Source organism: Desmodus rotundus, chromosome 12 (genome assembly GCF_022682495.2).
Source record: "Desmodus rotundus isolate HL8 chromosome 12, HLdesRot8A.1, whole genome shotgun sequence".
NCBI classification, from domain to species: Eukaryota; Metazoa; Chordata; class Mammalia; order Chiroptera; family Phyllostomidae; genus Desmodus; species Desmodus rotundus.
This window is the reverse complement of record NC_071398.1, coordinates 32,761,837-32,778,308: the sequence shown is the minus strand read 5'-3', so window position 1 is coordinate 32,778,308 and position 16,472 is coordinate 32,761,837. Positions and strand designations below refer to the sequence as shown.

General features: G+C 40.9%; 1 protein-coding gene and 1 pseudogene across 1 annotated transcript in view; one reads left to right on the top strand and one right to left on the bottom strand.

The window, feature by feature from the left end:
* LOC112320147 (zinc finger protein 420) overlaps positions 1-16,472 on the top strand; it is a 109,020-nt gene that overhangs the window by 27,182 nt on the left and 65,366 nt on the right. The gene's annotated exons all lie outside the window — the stretch shown is intronic.
* Positions 1,013-15,752, bottom strand: LOC112320236 (obg-like ATPase 1 pseudogene; annotated as a pseudogene).

Genomic DNA, 16,472 nt, shown 5'->3' with positions numbered 1-16,472 from the left:
GCATCCAGCTGCTTTGGGTTTGTGATGCTCTCAAGTGGCTTTGTGCTTGGAGCGCGCAGCCGGCCGACCAATCAAGCCGCCTGGGCTTGGGACTCTCGCGCGCAGGCGGAGGGTTCAGTCGCCTTGGGGTTAGGACGCTCGCAAGCGGCTTTGTGCTTGGAAAACGAGCATCCAGCCGGCCCTGTGCTTGGTGAGCGCGCAGCCAGCCGAGCCAGCGGCCCTGTGCTTGGGGGGCCGATCCAGCCGCCCTGGGCTTGAGTCTCTCGGGCGGGCGAGGCTGCCCTGGGACTGAATCACGTGGCACTCGGTTCCGAGGTTTTGGGCCTGTGGGTGGAGCAGCTAGCCTCTGCTCCAGATGATCTCGGAGGTTTCAGGTGTGGGCGCCCCTCCGGGGTTTCATGTATGGGCCCCTGTTCGCTAATCTGTGCGCGCACACGACCGGACCTCAGGTGAGCACCATGGCTCCGGTGCTGCTTATCCCATGCTCGCAGTCCAGGGGCTGAGGGGGGAGGGGCGCCAGGGGCCTCAGCTGCTACCGAGAGTTCTCTAACTAGCCCCTGAATGTCTCTATTTTCTTTTTCTTTTTGAGAAATTCCTCCTTTACAAGCTCCCCTGATCCAATCAAGCACCTGGCTGCTCACAGCGCAGCCTGGCCCTCTCCCAAGACTCCTGCAGCCGCCCCTGCGCCTGGGCTGGCGCTTCTGCCGCCCTTGTACCACGCGGTCCCGGGTCCCGGGGACCTTATTGTCCTTGAGCACTCTTCTTATCGTCAGATCTTTCAATGTCCTCTATCTTTGGTCTCTGATCTTCGTATATGCTGGAATACTGTTAGCTGTTCGCTCTGCTCCTCAGATCAGCTAGGTATTTCCCTGGCGTTGAGGGGAAGTGGACTCCGCTCCCACCTATGTTGCCGCCATCTTCCCTCTCCTCCTCAACCTTATTTCCACATGTATTTTTTTATCAAATATTTTATTGAGTGTAGACATGTGGAATACTGTAAAACATACTTATTTGTAGTTTCAAAAGGAGCAAGCCACATTGTACTCACTGTCAGTTGCGTCAGGCTTGGCGTACATGTGGAGATTAACGATGTATTATGAGAGTAGTATGGTTCCTGAAAAGCTTCTACTATTTGGAGTGGGGTTTTAATCATGGGAAAAGCAAAGCTGTTCACATTAGTGTACTTGCATTTCATTGGAGATACACAGTATTTTAATTCAAATATAATTAATTCTCACATTTGTAGAAGAGTCCCATCCCCCCAACTTTATCTCTTCAGTTTTCAGAAAATTTAATTTTTAAAAAAGTCATATGCTCTTTGGAAATTGTATGGTTAGCTGAGTAGTAACTAAAACTTATTTATTTTTTTGGTTGCTGCGGTGTATTAAATTTGAAGAATATAATATCTCCATTTTCAACAATAATTTCTGTCTTGATGAATAATTTCTACTTTTCAGCAGCCTGGACTGCCTTTTCAGAACCTTCTCTTTAAAATATTTGTATTTTATTACTTTGGCCATAATGGATCCTTTTTCAAAATCTGTGTGAATCTTTACTGCAGCTTGAGCATTTGTCCCTTTTCTGATGATCCATGCACACCTTTCATTTGGGCCTGCAGTGAAAAGGTATTCTAGTTAGAGTGCTGAAAAGCCAGCCTTAATGATCTTTGCAAAGCACTTTTTGTCGTGTTTGGTTTCAGATACTTCTCTTCTCAGTGCTCAATTCTTGCAGCCTGAGTTCCAAGGCCCCACTAAAAGGAATGACCAAGACACCTGGGTTACATACTTGTTCACCCACTCTTTAATTTTTATCAACCATTTGTTTTTCTTTCTAATGTAATGTTTTTCAGAAAGATTAACCAAGTAGACCATTGGTTTTGAAGTCAGAAATAAGTGTTTATTCAGTACTTCAACCTCTTTGTCATTCCAATCATGATAGAAGTGAACAGGTTTCTTTGATCTAAACCCAGGATTTGACTTTGCATCTTATGTCATATTCAGGTTTTAGTTTTTTATTTCCTCCTCTCAGAGCCACTTTTTCTAGTTTATTTATAATCGGTCCAAATATTTCCTCATCCTTAAGCTGACACTTCCTGTCTTGTTTCTATATGTAAAATGGAATCTATACTGCCTTCAACATGTTAAATGAAAGATTTATTAATGTGTTAAATGAAAGATTCCATTATAGCCACTTACATGAGATAAAAGGGCATTTCCCAGGCCTTGTCCACTGTGAGCTCCTTTTACAAGATCAGCAATACCCACTACATTTAGAAAGGCAGGAATTTTGCTTGCTGGTTTGTGGTACTGGCAAAGAAAATCAAACCTTTTATTTGGCACAGGTACTCTAGTGTTATTAGGATCAATAGGATCTGTTTTCTGTTGAAGCCTGACTATTGGTAAATACAATGAAGAAGGTAGATTTCCCAACATTTGTTAATCCAACAATACCAATTTTCAAGGAGATTCCAAATCTTCTAATGATTAGGGGTGGTTTTATCTATCACCTCTCTTTTGTGGGGAATTGTGCAGGGCAAGTGATGACACAGGGTCCCAGAGGCAGCAGCACATGGGTCCTACTGGCAGTGGGAGGCGAGGAAAAAGAAGGAGAGTGCAGGAATGGCAAGCGAGGTTGTGGGGGCAGCTAAATGGGCACCCACACTTGATCTTTGATGATGTGTATTTATGACCAGTTTTTCTGGTATTCAGTCATGTTTATAGAATCATTCTCTTCTCACAGTTATACATAAGTTTACACATTATTTAATTAAAATAGATACTTTAAGGAAAAAGAGTTAAACTGGACTAACTCTTGTGAGGCAGGAGTGCCTTGTCAACTGGGCCTGTTGTCTGTGGCTATGTCCCCAGGATGTGATCAGACTCTGGCCTGTGTCTCATGCCCTAGCCTCCATGTCTATTGCCTAGTTTGGAGGGAGACAAAGTAGTTGCTATCTGGCCTAAGGAAAATAATCTGGAGATTCAATATACCCAGCCATTTTGAGCACAGTATTTACCTATTGTTAGCCATTCAGTCCACACTTGCTCAGTTTCACAGAATGAATACCCTTGGTAGGCCATTCTCACCTTAATGCAATCTCCATGTTGTGAATTGGTGTGTGATTTGGAAAATCTATTGCCAAAGGCTTCAGACTTTTTTTAAATGTTATGTATAAATTTTAAGTTTACTATTTTCATTACTATTGTTTCTGGGATCTTTTTCTGTCCATTATATTGTATTGTTAAATGTATATATAGAGGTTATTAATTTTTGTATCTTCATTTTATATCTTATTACTTTTCTTAATTCTATTACTATTTATATTATCTAAACCTCAAGTTTTCTAATTACACAATTATATATATGAAATAGTTACACTTTAAAATTCATATTTTGGTTCCTATTTTTCAATTTTTATTGAATTACTTGGGATTACATTGGTTAATAAATTATATAGGTTTAAAGAGTATAGTTCTATAATACCTCATCTGTATATTGTATTGTGTGTTTACCATCCAAAGTCAAGCCTTATTCTGTCCCCATTTATCCCCCCTTTACCCTCTTCTACCTACCCCCAATCCCTTTTCCTCCTATAATTACCTTACTGGTGACTCTGTCTATGAGTTTTGTTTTGTTTTGTTCTTGCTTAATATTTTTACTTTTCTTACCCAACCCCACCTCTTACCTCACTGACAGCTATCAGTTTGTTTTCTGTATCTATTAGTCTGTTCCTATTTTACTTGTTTATTTTGTTCTTTATAGTCCATATGTAGTCCTTATATAGTCCACAAAATTACATGGTATTTGTCTTTCTCTGACTGGTTTATTTCTTTTAGCATAATACTCCCCAGGCCCACCCATGCTGTTGCAAAATGGACTATTTTTCTTTTTCATGGCAGAGTAGTATTCCATCATGTAAACGTAGCACATCTTTCCTATTCACTCATCTCTTGATGGGCACTTGGGCTAATTCCAAGTCTTGGTTATAGTAAGTAATGCTGCGATGAACATTGGACTGCATATATTCTTTTAAATTAGTATTTTGGGTTTCTTCAGATATGTTCCCAAAAGTGAAATTGCTGGGTCATAAGTAAGTTCCACTTTTAATTTTTTGAGGAAATTCCATACTGTTTTCCACAGTGGCTGCACCAATCTACATTCTCATCAACAGTACACGAGGATTCCCTTTTTCCCACATCTCACCAGCACTTGTTCTTTTCTTTTTAATTAAAAAAAATTATTATTGTTTTTCCATTACCATTTATCCCCCTTAAACCTCCACCCCATGTGATCACCACACTGTTGTCCATGTCCTAGACGGCTTTTACCGCTTTGTTTGATCCTCCACTGCCTTCCCCACTGCCCATTGCTCTCTGTCCTGCTTTCTATGCGTCTGTCGCTATGTTGCTCATTGGTTCAGTGAGATCATATGGTATTTGTCTTTTTCTGACGGGCCTATTTTGCTTAGCATAATGTTCTCCAGATCCATCCAAGCTACTGCAAAGGGTAAAAATTTCTTTTTTAAGGCTGAGCACTATTGTATTGTGTAAATGTCCCATAGTTGTTTTATCCACTCATCTACTGGTAAATACTTGGGCTGCTTCCACATATTGACAATTCCAATTAATGCTGTAATGAACTTCAGGGTGCTTATGTTCTTTTGAATTAGTGTTTTGGATTTTTTCAGATGTATTCCCAGAAGTGAGATCACTGGTCAAAAGGCAGGTCCATTTTTTTATTTTTGGGGTTACCTCCATACTTCTTTTCACAGTGGCTGCACCAGTCTGTATTCATACCAACAGTGCAAAAGGGTTCCCCTTTGTCCACATCCTTGCCAGCATTTGTTGTTTGTTGATTTTTTGATGGTGGCCATTCTGACAGCTGTGAGATAATCTCATTATGATTTTCTTTTTTCTTTCTTTCTCCCATTTATCCCCCCTCCACCACACACACCCCACCCTTCAGCATTCCCCCTCCCTCAGTTCATGTCCATGGGTTGTACATACAAGTTATTTGGATTCTCTGTTTCCTATAATATCCTTAACCTCTCCCTGTCTATTTTATGCCTACTGATTATGCTGCTTATTCCCTGTACCTTTCCCCACCCTATTCTTCCCTTCCCCCTCCCCACTGAAAATCCTCCATATGATCTCCATTTCTCTGGTTCTGTTCCTGTTCTAGTTGTTTGCTTGATTTTTGTTTTTGTTTTTTAGGTTCACTTGTTGATAGTTATGAGTTTGATGTCATTTTACTGTTCATATTTTTGATCTTCATCTTTTTCTTAGATAAGTCCCTTTAACATTTCATATAATAAGGGCTTGGTGATGATGAAATCCTTTAACTTGACCTTATCCAAGAAGCACTTTATCTGCCCTTCCATTCTAATTGATAGCTTTGCTAGATAGAGTAATCTTGGATGTAGGTCCTTGATTTCATGACTTTGAATACTTCTTGCTGGCCCCTTCTTGGCTACAAGGGTTTGTTTTTTTTTGTTTTGTTTTGTTTTGTTTTGTTTTGTTTTTTGAGAAATCAGCTGACAGTCTTATGGGCACTCCTTTGTAAGTAACTGTGTCCTTTTCTCTTGCTGCTTCTAAGATTCTCTCCTTATTTTTAATCTTGGATAATGTAATTATGATGAGCCTTGGTGTGTTCCTCCTTGGGTCCAGCTTCTTTGGGACTCTCTGAGCTTCCTGGACTTCCTGGAAGTCTATTTCCTTTACCAGATTGGGGAAGTTCTCCTTCATTATTTGTTCAAATAAGTTTTCAATTTTTTGCTCTTCCTCTTCTTCTGGTACCTCTTCTATAATTTTGATGTTGGATTGTTTAAAGATGTCTTGGAGGTTCCTAAGCCTCTCCTCATTTTTTTGAATTCTTGTTTCTTCATTCTGTTCCGATTGAATATTTATTTCTTCCTTTTGTTCTAAATTGTTGATCTGAATCCCAATTTCCTTTCCTTCACTGTTGGTTCTCTATATATTTTGCTTTAGTTCACTTTGGGGAGCCTTCATTTCTTCCTTCATTTCACAACTGAGCTCAGTCAGTTCTGTGAGCATCCTGATTACCAGTGTTTTGAACTCTGTATCTGACAGGTTGGCTATCTCCTTATTGCTTAGCTCTTTTTCTGGAGTTTTGAACTGTTCTTTCTTTTGTACCGTATTTCTTTGTTTTGGTGCACCTGTTATGTTTTAAGGGGGAAGGGCCTTAGGTATTCTCCAGGGCAGGGCAACCCTCTTTGCTGTGTTGTGGTGCTGTCTGTGGGGGAGGGGTCAGAGAGGGGCCAATGCAGCTTGCTTGCTGTGCTCTAGTCCCACTTTCCAAAGAACTCTCCTGTGAAATTTGGAGTTTCTCCCGCCGTGGCAACCCACCTGCAGTAGTTTACAGCTAATTTTGAGCCTTTAGTTTCCCATTCAGCCAACCTTGCCTTCGCACTGTCTGCCACCTTGCTGGTGTGTCTTGTCTGCTCAGCTGCTCATCTCCCATCTCTGCCACTCCTACTGGTCTGGGTGAATGTTTGTTTTACTCCTTGCTTGTCGGAGTTCCATGAAGTTCAATTTTCTGGCACTTCTCGTTGTTTATTGTTTTTAAATTGGTTGTTATCCTTCTTTTTGGGTGTGCAAGGAAGTGAAGCATTGCTACCTACACCTCCATCTTGGCCAGAACTCCCTCATTGTGATTTTAATTTGCATTCCTCTAGTGAATAGTGATGTTGAGCATCTTTTAGTATGTCTATTGGCCATCTGTATGTCCTCTTTGGAGAAGTGTCTATTCAGGTTGTTTGCCCATTTGTTAATTGGATTGTTTGGTTTTTTTGGTTTTGAGTTTTGCAAGATTTTTTAATAAATTATGGATGTTAACCCCTTATCAGATGTATAGGTGAATATGTTCTCTCATTCCTTGGGTTGTCTTTTTATTTTGTTGATGGTTTTCTTTGCTGTCCAAAAACGTCTTAATTTCGTGTAGACCCATTTGTTTATTTTTTTCTTTTGATTCCCTTGCCTGAGGAGATAAAATATCAGATAAAATATTGGTATGAGCAATGCCCAAAATTTTACTGCCTATGTGTTTTTCTAGGATATTAGGTTTTTGATCTAATAGTTAAGTCTTTAATCCATTTTATTTATTTATTTATTAAAATTAATTTATTTATTTTTATTCAGTTACAATTGTCTGCATTTTCTCCCCATCCCTCCACCCCACCCCAGCCAGTCCCAACTCCCTCCCCCACCTGTACCCTCCCCCTTGATTTTGTCCTTGTGTCCTTTACAGTAGCTCCTATAGACCCCTCTCCCCACTATCTCCTCCCCACTCCCCTCTGGCTATTGTTACAATGTTCTTAATTTCAATGTCTCTGGTTATATTTTGTTTGCTTTTTTCTTTTGTTGATTATGTTCCAGTTAAAGGTGAGATCATATGGTATTTGTCCCTCACCGCCTGGCTTCTAATGCTCTCCAGTTCCATCCATTTTAAATTTCTTCTTGTTTGTAGTGTAAGAAAGTGGTCCAGTGTCATTTTTATGTATATCTCTGTCCACAGTTTTCCCAACACCATTAATTTTTTAAAATACATTTTATTGATTATGGTATTAGAGTTGCCCCATTTTTTTCTTCCCTTTATCCACCCCGCTTGGTAACCCCATTCCCTCTAGCACTCCACCCAACCTTAGTTCATGTCTATGGGTCATACATATAAGTTCTTTGGCTTCTACATTTCCTATACTATTCTTAACCTCCCTCTGTCTATTTTCTACCTACCATTTATGCTGCTTATTCTCTGTACCTTTTCCCCACCTCTCCCCTTCCCACTCCCCCACTGATAACCCTCTATATGATCTCCATTTCTGTGGTTCTGTTCCTGTTCTAGTCATTTGCTTAGTTTGCTTTTGTTTTTGTTTTAGGTGTGGTTGTTAATAAGTGTGAGTTTGCTGTCATTTTACTGTTCATAGTTTTTATCTTCTTTTTCTCAGATAAATCCCTTTAACATTTCCTATAATAAGGTCTGGGTGATGATAAACTCCTTTAACTTGACTTTATCTGGGAAGCACTTTATCTGCCCTTCCATTCTAAATGATAGCTTTGCTGGATAGAGGAATCTTGAATGTAGGTCCTTGCCTTTCATGACTTCGAATCCTTCCTTCCAGCCCCTACTCGCCTGTAAGATTTCTTTTGAGAAATCAGCTGACAGTCTCATGGGCACTCTTTTGTAGGTAACTCACTCCTTTTCTCTTGCTGCTTTTAAGATTCTCTCCTTATCTTTAATCTTGGCTAATGTAATTATGATGAGCCTTGGTGTGTTCCTCCTTGGGTCCAACTTCTTTAGGACTCTGAGCTTCCTGGACTTCCTGGAAGTCTATCTCCTTTGTCAGATTGGGGAAGTCCTCCTTCATATTTTTCAAATATGTTTTCATTTCTTGGTCTTCCTCTTCTCCTTCTGGTACCCCTATGATTCAGATGTGGGAATGTTTAAAGATATCCTGGAGGTTCCTAAGCCTCTCCTCATTTTTTTGAATTCTTGTTTCTTCCTTCTTTTCTGGTTGAATATTTATTTCTTCCTTTTGTTCTAACTTGTTGATCTGAATCCCAATTTCTTTCCATTCACTGTAGGTTCCTTGTATATTTTTATTTATTTCACTTGTATAGCCTTCACTTTTTCCTGTATTTTGCGACCATACTCAACCATGTCTGTGAGCATCCTGATTACCAGTGTTTTGAACTCTGCATCTGATAGGTTGGCTATCTCTTCGTTGCTTAGTTGTATTTTTGGAGCTTTGATCTGTTCTTTCATTTGGGGCATTTTTTAAAATCTCGGCTTGCCTGTTATGTAGTAAGGGGTGGAGTCTAATTTATTTGCCAGGGCACGGCAACCTGTGTCACTGCGTTGTGGTGCTGTATGTGGGGGAAAGGTCTGAGAGAGGACAGTGCCACTAAGTCGGCTCTTTGTCGGCTTTCAGTCATTTCTCCCACTACCCACAAGCAAATTGGGCCCTTGTGGTGCTGATTCCTCGGTGAGTGGGTTTGTGTACGTTCTAGGACTTTGTGAGTCTCTCCAACTAACTCTACTGTGAGCCTTGGAATTTCTCCCATCACAGCAGCCCTCATAGGTTTTTATAGCCAGAGTTTTGAGGCTTTGTTTCCTTGTGCTGGAATCCTGTGTTGCGCAGTCTGTCTCACTCACCAGTGTTCTTCCTGGTTTATACACATTTAAATGTGGGACCACCCATTTTGCCAGTCCCCACCTCGCTCACGTAATCCTCCCACTGCTGCCTTGCCATGTAGCCTCTCTGCCCCAGCTCCCCATCTCCAACTCTCCTGCCACTCTAAATGAATGTTTCGTCTGTTACTTCTTGGTTGTCAGACTTCCATACAGTTCGATTTTTTTGTCAGTTCTGGTTGGTTTTTGTTTTTAAATTTGTTGTTGTCCATCTTTTGGTGGTGCGAGGAGGCAAAGTGTACCAACCTATGTCTCCATCTTGGCTGGAACTCTCTCAACACCATGATTGAATAAACTATCTTTAGCCTATTGTACTCGCTTGTTTCCTCTGTTAAATATTAATTGATTATAAAAATGTGGGTTTATTTTGGGGCTCTTTATCCTGTTCCATTGATATATGTATCTGTGTTTATGCCATTACAATGCTGTTTTGATTATTATGGCCTTGTAGTACAGTTTGATTTTAAGTAGCGTGATTCCTCCAACTTTATTCTTTCTGAGGATTGCTGTTGCTGTGTGGGGCCTTTTGTAGTTCCATATAAATTTTTGAAATATTTATCCTGTTCTGTGAAATAAGTCATTGGAATCTTGATAGCAGTTTTGTTGAATCTATAGATTGCTTTGGGTAGCATGGACATTTTAGTCATGTTAATTCCTCCTAAGTGTGAACACAGTATTTGCTTCTACTTATATCTTTTTCATATTATTTTTTCAGTGTCTTATAATTTTCCAAGTACAGGTCTTTTACCTCCTTAGTTAGATTTATTCCTAGGTGTTTTATTCTTTTTGAAGCAATTGTGAATGGGATTGTTTTCTTAATTTCACTTCATGATAGTTTATTACTGGTATATAAAAATGCAACTGATTTCTGGATATTAATTTTGTGTCCTGCTACTTTGCTGAATTCATTTATCATTTCTGGTAGTTTATTGGTGGAATCTTTGAGGTTCTCTATGTACCATATCATGTTATCTGTAATAAAGACAGTTTTACTTATTTCTTTCCAAGATGGATACCTTTTATTTCTTATTCTTATCTGATTGTAATAGCTAGGACTTCCAGTACTGTGATTAATAAGAGAGAGGAAAGTGGACATCCCTGTCTTTTTCACAATCTTAAGGGGAATGCTTGTAGTTTATGCCCATTGAGTATGATGTTGGCATTGGGTTTGTCATATACAGCCTTTATTACATTTAGGTATGTTCCCTCTATTTCCACTTTCTGACAGTTTTTTTTTTTTTATCGTAAATGGGTGCTAGATTTTATCAAATGATTTTTCTGTATCTATTGATGTGATCATGTGGTTTTTATCATTTATTTTGTTTATGTGGTGAATCATAGACACCACATATACACTGGGTGTGTATAGAATGGTATTTGTAGGTGTACACAGCATACATGCATGTGTCAATCGATACATGCATCAATCAATGTCAAAAGGCTATAGTCATACAAAAACAGGTATTATCTATAGATAACAATTGAAGGAACACAGAGATTTGTCATAGGTCAGGGTCTGTTAGTCATGCTGACACCAGAGCGTCTTTAAGAGGTGTTTCATGAGGTAAGGAGTTTAGTCCTTATGCCTTGAACTTAAACATCCAGTTTATATCACCAGGGCTATACAAAACAAAGCAGAGCAAGCTTCAAAGGATACAATGTACATTTCAGGCCTGATTCCCATGGGGGCCCTCAGTGTTAAAGTCGAGTCATGCTTGCCAACTGTGTTTTTACCTGGTTTTCCAGGGAGACTTACTAGCCCCTTTCAGAGCCTGCTCTCTCAGGGCTGCAGTCTCAGTAAAAGGCAAAAGATTTATATGATCTGAAGAGAATCCAGAGTATAAAGTCTCAGAAACCACACAGAGTGGTCCCCAACATATATGTACAATTTTTCCAGCATCAGTTTATTAAAGACTGTCTTTTTACCTGATTGTATGTTCTTGCCTCCTTTAAAAAATATTGACCATAAAGGTGTGAGTTTATTTCTGGGCTTTCTATTCTGTTACATTTGTATGTTTCTATTTATGTCAGTACCATGTTATTTTGATTACTATGGCCTTGTAGTATCATTTGCTATCATACGGTGTGATTACTCCAACTTTATTCTCCTTTCTGAAGATTTCTGTGGCTATTTGGGATTTTGGTGGTTCTATATAAATCTTTGGAAACTTGTTCTAGTTCTTTGAAATACACCATTAGTATCTTGATAGGAAATGCATTGACTTTATAGATTGCTTTCTGTTGTATGGATATCTTAATGATGTTAGGACACAGTATACAAGATCTGTCTGGAAAAAGTCCAGCCATTGTTAATGTAATGAGAACGGTTTTGCACGACATTAATGTAACCTGGTAGCCAAGGAGAGTGGACTGGAATGCAGATGTATGAACAGCGATGACCTCACTGTGCTGGTCAGTGGGAATAGTAGACACTGTTGAGTTAGCGTGTATGCTGTGTGGCTGTCGCATTCAAAATGACTGAGTGAGTAGTGAATCTGCATCAAATTGTGTGTTAAGCTTGAATGTTCCTCTGCAGAAACTATTCAGATGATTCAGAAGGCTTTCAGATACAATGTAATGAGTGCAGCACAAATAAAAGTGTGGCAGAAACACTTCAAAGATGGTTGAGACTCTGTTGAAAGTGATCCATGTTCTGGAAGGCCTGCAATAAGCAGAACACCTGATAATGTTGAACATGTACAAGCTGCAATCAACAAAGAACGGTGACTGATAGTGCAAGAACTAGAAGCTGATCTGGTGATTCCAATATCTACTGTGTCTGAGATATTGATGCAGGATCTTGGCATGAAACATGTTGTGGCCAAATTTGTTCTACGGCTTCTGCTACCAGAGCAGGAGGAACATTGTGCTGCATTTGCTGATGACTTGATTCAAATGGATACCAATGAACCAGATTTCCTCAAGAAGGTCATAGATGGAGATGAATGATGGGTCTATAGGTAAGATCCTGGAATAAAGGCCCAGTCATCCCAATGGACGTCTCCTGGTTCTCCTTGCCTGAAGAAGCTGCAACATCATTGCAGCAAGATCAAGACCACACTAACTATGTTTTTTGATTGGAAAGGTGGCGTCCATCACAAGTACGCTCCTCCAGGCCAAAAAATTAATAAGCAATACCTCAATGTTCTTTGTTGGTTGAGAGATGCAATACGGTGAAAACGGCTGCAGCTATGGGCAATTGGTGACTGGCAGCTTCATCACAACAACTTGCCTGCTCATGCATCTTACTCTGTCTTGTGCAGAGTTTTTTTGTGAAATATCAAATCACCCAGGTGACTCAGCCCCCCTATAGCCCAGATTTAGCACCTTGTAACTTCTGGCTTTTCCCAAAACTGAAATCATCTTTGAAAGGGAAGAGATTTCAGACTGTTGATGAGATTCAGGAAAATATAATGGCAGCTGATGGTTAATCCAAAAAAGGATTTTGCAGAGCATTTTGAACAGTTGAGGAGACACTGGGAGAACTGTGTGAGGTCCCAAGGTGCCTACTTTGAAGGGACTGAGTTGTCATTGTTCTCTGAACAATGTTTCTTGTATCTTGTATCTTCTTCTATAAATCTGTTTTTCATATTACATGGCTGGATACTTTCTGACAGACCTTGTATATTGTATGTTATATACGTATGTAACAACACAATATATACGAACAACATAAATTTGGATACTGTCAGTAGAGGAAGTGTTAAAGGAAGTGACTTTTGATCTAAGATGAGAATGAACCAGCCCTGCAAAATCCCAATTCAAAGATTTGTGGCAGATAGAGTAATCTGAAAAGTCCTAGGAGATGGAAGTTGGCTGGGACATGTTCTATGATCTGAATTAGGCCTCTTCAAATAGTAGTAAAGAGGACAGTGTTGAGATAATGTGTTATAAACAGAGGCATTTTAACCACTGTGAGTTTGATTTTATTATAAGAATACAGAGAAATTGTTGAAAAACAGTTAAGTATGTGATGTGGACTCTGTCCTGCGGAGCCCTTATATTGTGGATGCAATGAACAAATTCACACGGACTACCGAAGTCCTGTGGAGAAAAAGGGACAGCACAGCCACTCTCTAAGAGAGAGCACCTTGGCCAATCTCTCAAGGGGAGAGCGCTTTGACCCTTGCCCGGATAAGCTTTTACTGGGTTTCTAATAGTGTACATCAAAGAAGGTTCTCATTCATTATGCTCAGATTTGCTTTAGGTGATTACTTTTTACAGATAACAAAGGAAAGGATGTTGCTGATTACTTCCTACAGATTAGCAAGGAAAAAATGTTGCAAATGCAAGGGAACAATAAGAAAAATTGGTCTGGTTATACTTGTCCTTGGGAGAATTAGCCCAGCTTCAGAAAGTTATTTTAAAGATATGCAGTAAACATTTGCTACTTCAACTCAGGGTGAGGGAGTTTTAGCAAGAGCAAGCCTCAAAGCAGCCTAGGTATAATGCAGGCCTGTTTTCCCACAGGAAAGCCAATCGGTGGGTTTGGCTTCTTATGTGCCAACACACGCCTATCGGCTTTCCAATAGGGATTGGCTACATTTGCTATTCCACGTGGATAGGTTCCCTATAATTCCCCCCTTGTTTTTAGTTAGGACTGCTATAGGTCCCACAAAGCTTGCTACTTGCTGGTCTCTCACACGACCCTGGGAAAATAATTTGTAAATGCATCGAAGTGTACAAAGCATTACTAGAGTCAGTAAACAACTGGTGGCTCCAAAGATCCACATTCTCAGGTTAAGTCCATCAAACCAATTTTTTGGGTTTAGCCAGTCGAGATTGTCACAGAGGGTTTGAAAAACCTCTTGCTTGGTTAAGCGTTGAATGTCCTGTAACAGCTGATGCAGCTCTAACTGCAATTTATCAATTTGTCCCTTTAAGTTGGTAGAAAAAGCCCCTCTTAGGCAATGTTGAATATCACTCTAGGAGTGCTGGCTGGAATTCCACTTCAGGGGGCGGTGACACACAACTTGGAGAAGTCTGGATCAGGAGAGTCCAATGGAGCAGAGGTGGGTCGTGGCCGGGGAAGCATTTTCTGTGATATGGCTTCACCCTGTTTACTGGCAGCTCCAAAGGTCATTCTGGAGAGTAAACATAAGCATACCCTCTTCCCTAAGTTAATAGTTCAACCGGGCCTTCCCATTTTCCTTCTCCTCATGGGTCTTTGTATAAGACCAAGGGGTGTGGGACTGCAGGCCTGTTTTGTACAAAGGGTCTATGGGTGACTTTAAGTTATCATCACAATTCAAAAAATTTTATGAATATATTGCTAGCGTGGTTAAATTCCTGGGGGATGTTCCCGCCCCCCCCTTTTGTTTATTTAATAATATTTTAAAGGTTTGGTGAGCTCTTTCAACACTTGCTTGACCTGTAAGATTACAGGGGATACCTGTTTTATGTCAAATTCTCCATTTTTCTAAGAAAGCCTGAGTGTCTTGTGCAATGTATCCTCGGGCATTATTAGTCTTGATTTCTTGTGGACGGCCTAGGTGGCTGAAGGCCTTGATTTTTAAAATTCTTTGCTGATTCTCCAGTGAGGGGAGGGCCCTGTGGAGCACCTGAGTTAGTGTCTGTTTGGAAAGACATGCCCCCTGCTCTTTCCGCAAGCTGCAGTAAGTTTGAGCAGTGCATTAATTACTCTATTGTTCTCAGGACCAGGTAGTTCTAGGTCTAGGATTAACATCTGTTTGCCAAATCATTCGAGGTTGCAACCCTCTGGGATTAACACTGAAAGCAGGGTGATTTGCATTCCCCATTGAGTGAGGAGGTCTCTACCCCAGATATTAAGTGGGGCTGGAAGGATGTAAGGCTGAATTCGTCCAACTTACCCATTTGGATCAAAACATTTAAGAGTCTACATACTTTTGCAGGGCCTAGAAATGCCACCTATTGCAGTTATAGAAATGTAAACAAATTAGAAATCCCTTTTTCAAAACTAAGCACACTGGCAGCCTCCCAAAGCATGGGGGCTGTTGTCTCTTACCTTAGGGATAACCTGGATGGAACTCCCCTTCGTGATGTGCTGTCTGCACCAGTTCTAAGTCTTCTGCAAGGTGCCCGTCAAGGCAAGGAGCCGTATGGAACCGTGGCCCTGGGGGTGGACCCAGTGGGTCAGGACGGCACCCCACAGTGGGCAGGGGGAAAGGTTGCTCCCATATGTACGGGGATGAGGGGAGGTGAGGGGGACCAAACCTGCCCTCCTCTGCTGCTGCCCATCCCCAGTGGAGAGATCCAGCCGCACTGTGCTGCGAACACACAAGAGCTGGTGCCCCAGCCGTGCTCACCAGGTGTGGCTGTGATGCCTGCCACAGCTGGGGTGACCCATGGGAAGGGCACAGCAGGCATCCAGAATCTCCGCCGCCATCATCCCATAGGCCCCTTCTCTTTTTGTCTAAGCTTTCCTGATCATGAGGGCTTCTTTGCCCTGCTTTTCCCCATATTTCCAAATCTAAAGATCCCTTATCTGGGAGACATCCAGGAGCCTTAAAAAGCTGCTGAATTAGCCTAAAACATTGCTCTTGTTCCTTAGAGAGCCCGTTCCCCATGGTTGAGGATTCATAGAAATCTTTAAAGAAATTTCTTCACAAATAAAAGAACCTTTTCTGAAATTCCTCCCACTGCAAGCATGGTGATTACAAAACCAGTTTCAGTTTCATTTTCACTCTGTCTGCACCTTTAAATCCTACTTCTTGCTAGTGAGGAGAGTGTAGTGGGTCAGAATGTACTGTTGGTGGAAGACAATCAGGGAGGGGGTACTGGACTTTCCAAGTACCCTAACACTGCTTATGGGTCTCTGGTCTTTCCCCAAGTATTTGGGACTGTGAGGGGGTACTCAAAGTACTAGGCGACCAACCTTTATATCACGCTTTCCCCGCCGAGCCAGAAGTTAGATTAAGTTGTTTTGGAGGTCCCTATAAGGCCCCTGCACATCTCAGGAATTGATCCCTGACACCCTTGCAAGGTTCCGACTCATGTGGGAACACCTGATTTCTCCTGCCGAGGGGAGGAAGTGCTTTTTATCTTTGGAGCTCAGCAAATGCCAAAAGCTCTCACACAAAACCTGTGACTAACACTAAATTCTTCTGGAAAGCGATCTTCGGGGTCTATTTGAAACTGAAACACTCGTTCACTATCTGCTTTTCCTTATGCAGGCAGACAGAGGGAAAAGGCAAAATGGAAAGGACTGTAAGAGGCGGCTTGAAAGAATTTGCTGATATGCTTGTAAATAGCCCTGTAACTAGTTGCTGTTTTTAAAGCTGATTAAA